Below are 7,500 nucleotides of genomic sequence, written 5' to 3'. Positions count from 1 at the left end.
AAATGATTAAATGAACCTCATCATTCAATGAACATCACCTCGTTATTAGCCAAAACATACACACACACAACCACACACACACACACACACACACACACACCTGATTGTTCTAATGGGCCCTGCACACCGTTTCTGACTGCATTGCGGAGCACAGAAAAAAGCACTGTTTATTCAACACAGTCTGAGAACATGTGGCCCTGTTTGATTTTAGTGTGGAATTCAAGTCTGTATAAATAATAATTAAACACCTAGAGTAAGTAGTTAGATTAACACTGAACCCATTGGTACCATTTTCTCAGAATAGTGTTTTTTTTTGTTTGGCTGCTTTTTTTTTAGTTTTTTGGGGGGCTTTTTGGCCTTTATTATTACAGGACAGTGTGAGAGTAGACAGGAAACAATTGGGAGAGAGAGATGGAGCAGGACCAAGAAATGACCCCGGCCGGATTCAAACCTGGGTCCCCGTGGGCAATGTAAGCCCAAATGTGGGGGGCTTAGCGCACTGCGCCACAGCGCCCCCCTCTCAGAATAGTGTTGAATGAACTTTGCATTTCTTACTGTGTTTGAAATTAATAGTCTTGAATTGTAAACAACAGGTGGCAGTGGCAGAAAACAATGACATCAAATGTTAACACAGCAGTGCTTCAATCACAACATGTAACTCAATTGAGGGAGACACCTCAGTCACACTCAAACACAAACACAAACACACACTCTTTCTCTCACACAGTCACATCATAGGCTACATGTAGACATGCAGGGAACCTCCACAAACTCAATGCACTAACAGTCTGTCTGTCTGTCTTCCTGTGTCCTTCTATCAGTGTCTGTCATTCTGTCCAACAGTTTGTCTATAACTTTCTGTCGAACTGTCTGTGCATCTATCTTTTCTCTGTGATTGTATATACACAATGAAAAAACCCAAATATACTCTAGAAGATGTTAAATCAAATCTGGGTGAGCCCGCCAGCGGGCCTTTTCACTCTTTGCTGAAAAGACTGAACTCATAACACTGCTACTGTACTATGACATTACAGAGAGCTTTAAGTAACTGATGAACCTGTTAAGACAGTGTTATACATTTGCTGTTACCAGAATGGCAATGCCCAAGTCATAGTGCAATACTAAAGACCATGTATTATGTCATAGTAGTACTATGGTAGTTAACTTTTCAATGACTATTACAGCATTTCACTGGTGGAACAGTTAAAGTGTGCAATATGGGCTACGACATCGGCATTACAATTTTGGTGGCAATAATGTCACAGAGGCTCTGCGCAATGTGATTAATTAACAAATGCAAAATTGACTAAGCACTGCATTTACTGTAGTTGTGTGACTGACTGTCTGCCTATCTGTGTGTTTGTTTATCTATCTCTGTGTTTGCATGTATACAGTGCATGCATGTCTGTCTGTCTGTCTGTCTGTCTGTCTGTCTGTCTGTCTGTCTGTCTGTCTGTCTGTCTTCCTGTGTCTTCCTGTGTCTGTCTGGCTGTCTGTGTGAGGTCTGCCTGTACTGTCTGAATGTCTATTTGTGACGGCCTGCCTGTGCGTTCATGTCTGTTGAGCATGGTAGTGGACACACTGAGAAAACTCCATTAACATTTGATCATCTATCTATACAGTGAAAATGACAGTGTTCATTTAACTCATTTTAAAAAAATTCTCGACTTCAGTGTTAAATTCAACAACACTTAGAGTGTTAAATCAACACTGTAATGCCATATGTGTTCCAAACAGGGGTTAAATTCAACTCTCTAAGTGTCAATTGATCCAAATCAATTAGGACCATATAGTCTCAGACAGAGGTGGAACAACTAGACCAGTGATTCTCAAAGTGTGTTCCGGGGACCACATGGGTCCATGACAGAGCTCAGGTGGTCCGTGAGGGGAATCCTACTTTTCCAAGAAGGTCTATATGCTATATTTGTAACATCATTACAAAGCTAAACATAGCAGAAGCCCTTTTTCACCACAATAAGACAGGCTTGCAATGTGAATAAAAAATAAATGATCTGCATTGAGCTTAACAGTGTCAAATTAGCATTCGTAAACTGTCAATACAGGTGATAGGTGGTCCCTACACAAAGTGGTCCTCGGTCTGAAAAAGTTTGAGTAACACTGACTAGACTGTCATTAAAATCCTGCTTAAAGATTTGCCTCTTGGCTATGCTCTCAACACAGGCCCTCAATCTGTGAAAGTGAAAGCAAAGTGAAAGCCCACCTAGGAAACTCCAGCTCCCGTTGTCATTGTGACACAGCACTCCACAGCACGCTGCACAAGTGCACACTGTGGAATTGCATTTATGCCTCACCCGTGCAAGGCTGGCAGCCTTCAATCTCATCAACTCATCAGCCGATCATCACCAGCCAAAATAGCTAGTCGATGTTCATCTCACTAGCCAAACACACACTGACCAATCAAAGTGGCTAGTGAACTTTATTTTCTACCAGACAAACTGAATATTCACCAGGATTTTGGCTGGTTGACGCATGTTAATTTAGAGCTCTGCATCAGTGCATCAACTTGGCTGAAGTGGTGTGGTAATTAGGATTAGCTTGTTTACTGAATTGGCTGGAGCAAAAAATGTGGCAGGGTTTTTACTTTTTGGACCGAGATTTTTCCACCTCTCTGGTCTCAGAATAATGTTGAATTAACACAACTTTTTTTCTGCGTAGGCAAAGATGTTTCACCCTGTAGACGCACTGTGTAACTAGTGGAGATAGAATTCAAACCATGTGAAAAGGTCTGCACGATTGCACACACACACACATTACATCCCATCACGTTTAGCGGATGCTTTTACCTAAGGCCACTCACTGTACAACAGAGGAGATGATCAGCTACATACAATGTGTCGGATGAATACAGAACACACAGCTTGTATTACATTACATTAAATTACATTTCACTTAGATGATGAAGCCAAAAATCCCCCCCAACAGACCCCCATTCATCCACAAACACACACACACACACACACACACACACACACACACACACACACACACACACACACACACACACACACACACACACACACACACACACACACACACACACACACACACACACAAACACAATTTAAACGGAGTGACCATCTCTTTCTGGGTGCTCTGACATGCCAACAAGCTTGTCTCTTTGGTGCAGCCGTCACAACCCCAGTTTGGTACCCCATGAGGTCTGGGTTCAGAGGCTCTGCGCTAAGGGCTTAAGGACCACTGCTGTAGGGCGTACTGGATGGGAGAAGTAGTGGGAGCTAGGCTACGCGAGGGCCCCTCCGAGTTTATGATGAAGCATACAGGGGTGCATTTCTCAAAACCATAGTTGTTAGCTGTGTTATGTAGCTATTTTTTTTGTTTTCAGTGCAATATCCCATTGACAACTACCCAAGTTGCCACCTGGCTAACAACTACGTTTTCGAGAAACACAACCCAGGTCTGTGGGCAGCATGCTGTAATGTCCATCACTAGGCCAATGCAACTCTAATGCCTGGGTGGTGTCGCAGTCAGAGCCCAAATTTAGCAGTAGGCCTGGGTTCGAGTCCCAGTGAGGCAACGCCACTTTCCTTTGCCACAATGCACAATACAATATGCTCTATCAGACACACAGGACAATAAAACACGCCCTATCACATGCACTCACAGGGTGATGGCCTTCGGATTGGAGGTTTGCAGGTTCGAATCCCACCCTTACCTCTGTCAATACCACCATCCATGGTTGAAATGACATTAAGCAAGGCACCTAGCAAACCAGTTTGCTGTAAACTGTACTCTGTATCTAAAAACACAATAGTAGTAGACCTAAGTCTCTTTGGATAAAGCCATCCATATGTAATGTAATGTTGTAGAGTACTTTAATTTTACTTACTAGATTAGAGCACAGCATGGCAGAGACAAATGTGACAGACATGTCCACAGTATCCCCATCACCCCACCCTCGCTCTCTGCTAATGTGGACAGCTCTCTCTTGATCTCTCTCTCTCTCTCTCTATCTCACACAAACACACACACGCATGCATGCACGCACCTGCACACACACACACACACACACACACACACACACACACACACACACACACACACACACACACACACACACACACACTGACATAAACTGTTCTCCGTGCTGTCCGTCTTCTGTGCAGCATGCGCAAAATGACCTCCGGATTCTAATTCTTATTCTTTGTTAGAGGATAGCCCTGTGAGATGAACATCTCACTTTCGAGAGAGGGTCCTCAGGTAAAGCTTACACCTTTAACAACCCACCCCCACCCCAGGAGGGCACTTTATCCCCCCGGCCGTAAGCAATGATGGGGAAAAAATGATTCATCAGTTACAATCTAGTGCCATACATCCCAAACGACCTAGCTTTACCTGTCCAATTCAACAAGGTGATCATTCAACTAGCCTGGTGTTTCTCAACGGGGGCGGTACAGCCCCCCAGGGGGCGTTGGAGAACTCTAGCGGGGCGTTGAGAAGGATACAGCTGAGGGGAGGCGGTGCTTAGTTGCCATTGGGGGTCATTAGTCCATTTCATTATGTAATACTAAGGGGGGCATTGTCAGTCTTATGATGACGTCAGGGGCGTTTGTTCAAAAAAGGTTGAGAACCATTGATCTAGCCAATCAACTGGATGAATTTGACTGGTAAAAACCAAGGCATTTGGAACACAGTATGTGGCATCAGATAGTAATTCATGAATCCATCATGCCCATAACCGTCCTTTAGACTGCTGATCTCTCACGCACAATATCCTGCATACACCTCTGCTGTGAAGACAAGCACCATTTCCCAATGTCAATGTTTTATAGCCTTGGTATTGTGTGAAACGCCCAGTGATTGGATACTCTTTGGTAAACTCTGCGGAGTATCCAATCAATAGGTGTTTCACACACAACCAAGGCTAGAACACTTTACGTTGGGAATTGGTGATAATAACCCACACACCTCTCCACACACCTCTAATGATCCACAACAACTACACACCTCTCAGGTACACCCACAATCACACAATCCACTACACGCCTCTCCACGCAACTCTGTGGGCCAGGGGATTTTTTTTCATTGGAGGGGTCACTTCAAATTTTATAAAGTCCTCCAAAGGCCATACTATGAACACAAACCAGGATTTCCCCCTGCACTTAAGGCCTACAGTGTATTGAAGGTGGCCACCTTTACAACAGACTACAGTCCCCTGATAATATAATTTCATTATATTGCAAATGATTCCTTTCCAATACATGTCATATTTCATGTGAAACTGCAAGAGTGGAAATCCTTCATTGATTCCACCTCCAGCGCTCCACCCTCACGGCGTTCCTGCCCCTGGGGAAGAAAGGTCGCAAAATCAGCGTTTTATTTTAAATAACTATACACTCTCCGAAAAAAAAAGGTACAGAACTTGTCGCTGTGGCAGTACCCTCAAGGGCAGTACTATTGCGTTGCTTGGGTGGTACCTCAAAAAAGAGGTGACAGATGCACATTGGTCAACATTGCAAGAAACTGAACGCACCTCTTTTTTCGGGCGATGCAATGGTACTCCCCTTGAGGGTACTGCCACAGCGACGAGTTCTGTACCTTTATTTCTGAGAGTGTTCTGTTTGGACTGCCCTTAACCCATTAGCGTAGAGCCCATGTTATAACCTTACTGTCACTGTAACCTAATCTGTTACTTAAGGCTCTCGGTACTGTCATAGCAATGTTGTTATGATGTAGTTGAGTATTTTCAGCAAATGGTGATGAATAGGCCTCCCGGCGACCCCATCTGCACTAAGAGGCTACGACCGGCCCTGCCTACAACACTACATACCTCTGTTGTACACCCACAATACACACACACACGTACACACTACGTACCTCTCCTGTCCATACAAAACCCTACGTACCTCTCCTGTGAGTGTACGTGCCATGCACAGAATCCCACATACCTGACTTCTGAGCAGATCACACCATAGGGCAGTGCTATTGAAATGGAGGCCCTGGGGCCAGATGCGGCCATTGGATGGAAAGGTTCTGGCCCAAGATAGTCAGAACAAAATGAAAACAAATGTCTGCTATCTGTGGCTGTGCATAATTTGCAATCCCTAACACTTCAGGTTGGGGATATCTTTACTACGCATTCACATGAGAGTGAAATCTTATTTAAAACAGTGTCATAAATAGACCATCCTGAGGCTGCTAAGAAAAAGAGAAGCGAATATCTGTTCTATTTGGAAAACTATCCACTTGTTTGGCACCCTAACCTCAGACACCGTGCTGCTCACAGTTATACAGATTTTATGTTTGGCCCCGTCACTGGACGGAATTTGAAAAACTGGCCCTCTGTGACTTTTAATGGAATACCCCTGCCATAGGGGCTCTCCATTGTAGACACCCAATAAACCATCTGCCCTACACACACCACACCTCTCTCCACTTGTGTTCTGGGCAACTCTACATCCACAATAATCCACACACACACACGCAAGGACGCACGCACGGAAGCACGAATGCACACGCACACACGCGCACACACACTCACACACACCTCTAGAACCACCTGTGAACACTACATTCAGGGTCTTGGGGTGGTGATGGCTCAATTGGGTCAGCTTTGGCAATCAGAAGGTTGCAGTTTCAAGCCCCTCTCTGCCTGACCCCCAGTGATGTGTCCTTGAGCAAGATATTTGCTCCTGTAAATGTGAGCCACACATGTAAAGTGCTTTGTGTGCTTGAAGGAATGGAAAAGCACTATATAAATGCAGTCCTTTTACCATTTAAATACCCACTCCACCAACACACACACCTTTACGTCCCTCTTTAGATAGCCCCCTTTAACCCCTGGAACACACTTCTCTTGTATATCCTCAGGATCCCGCAATCCTCTCTGGTAGACTCACAGTTCACTGTATTACATGCACATGTAACGGAGGCCAAGTAGCAGAGTGTGGCGTGGAGCGTTAGTAAAAACCTCCCTTCCGAAGGCTCAATACAGTGCCGTAGTGTTGGGCATTCGAACTGGCCCTTTAGCTCAGCAGTATCGTACTATGCCTCCCATTCCGAGCTGATCCGTTGACCAGGAGGTGGCAGGTTCGCGGCCCGGAGGGGGGCGAGCTGTGCGGGAACACCTCGGTTACACTGGTGGCGTGACCCGGACGGGAGTGAGCTTCTATGGGGTGAGTGTAACGGTGGCCAACTAGCAGAGTGTGGTGTGGAGCGTTAGTGAAACCTCCCTGAACTGTGCGGGAACACCTCGGTTACACACAGTAGCTGACATTTTTGCCCACATTTTTGTTACTTAGGTGCAAGTGGGTTTACAGTCCCTGGAGAAATGTGGGGTTAGATGCTTTACTCAAGGACAGTTTGGCCATGAATGAGCAACTCCCTAACCAATTATATAAACACACACACACACCCTATCCATCCCCTGATGACCCGTATTAATCCTCTCTTTTTATGTCTTATCCTTCGCCAAAAGAAATCTGTGTAAACAGACATTAATGTTTTGCTTTACAGCATCTT

General features: G+C 44.9%; 1 protein-coding gene across 1 annotated transcript in view; it reads right to left on the bottom strand.

The window, feature by feature from the left end:
• The window catches only part of hacd1 (3-hydroxyacyl-CoA dehydratase 1), an 18,164-nt gene that overhangs the window by 9,471 nt on the left and 1,193 nt on the right, over positions 1 to 7,500 (bottom strand). The window lies entirely within an intron of this gene.

The sequence above is a fragment of the Engraulis encrasicolus genome, chromosome 9 (genome assembly GCF_034702125.1).
Source record: "Engraulis encrasicolus isolate BLACKSEA-1 chromosome 9, IST_EnEncr_1.0, whole genome shotgun sequence".
Classification (NCBI taxonomy): Eukaryota; Metazoa; Chordata; class Actinopteri; order Clupeiformes; family Engraulidae; genus Engraulis; species Engraulis encrasicolus.
Note: the sequence above shows the minus strand (reverse complement) of the source record. Positions and strands in the feature narration are given on the sequence as shown.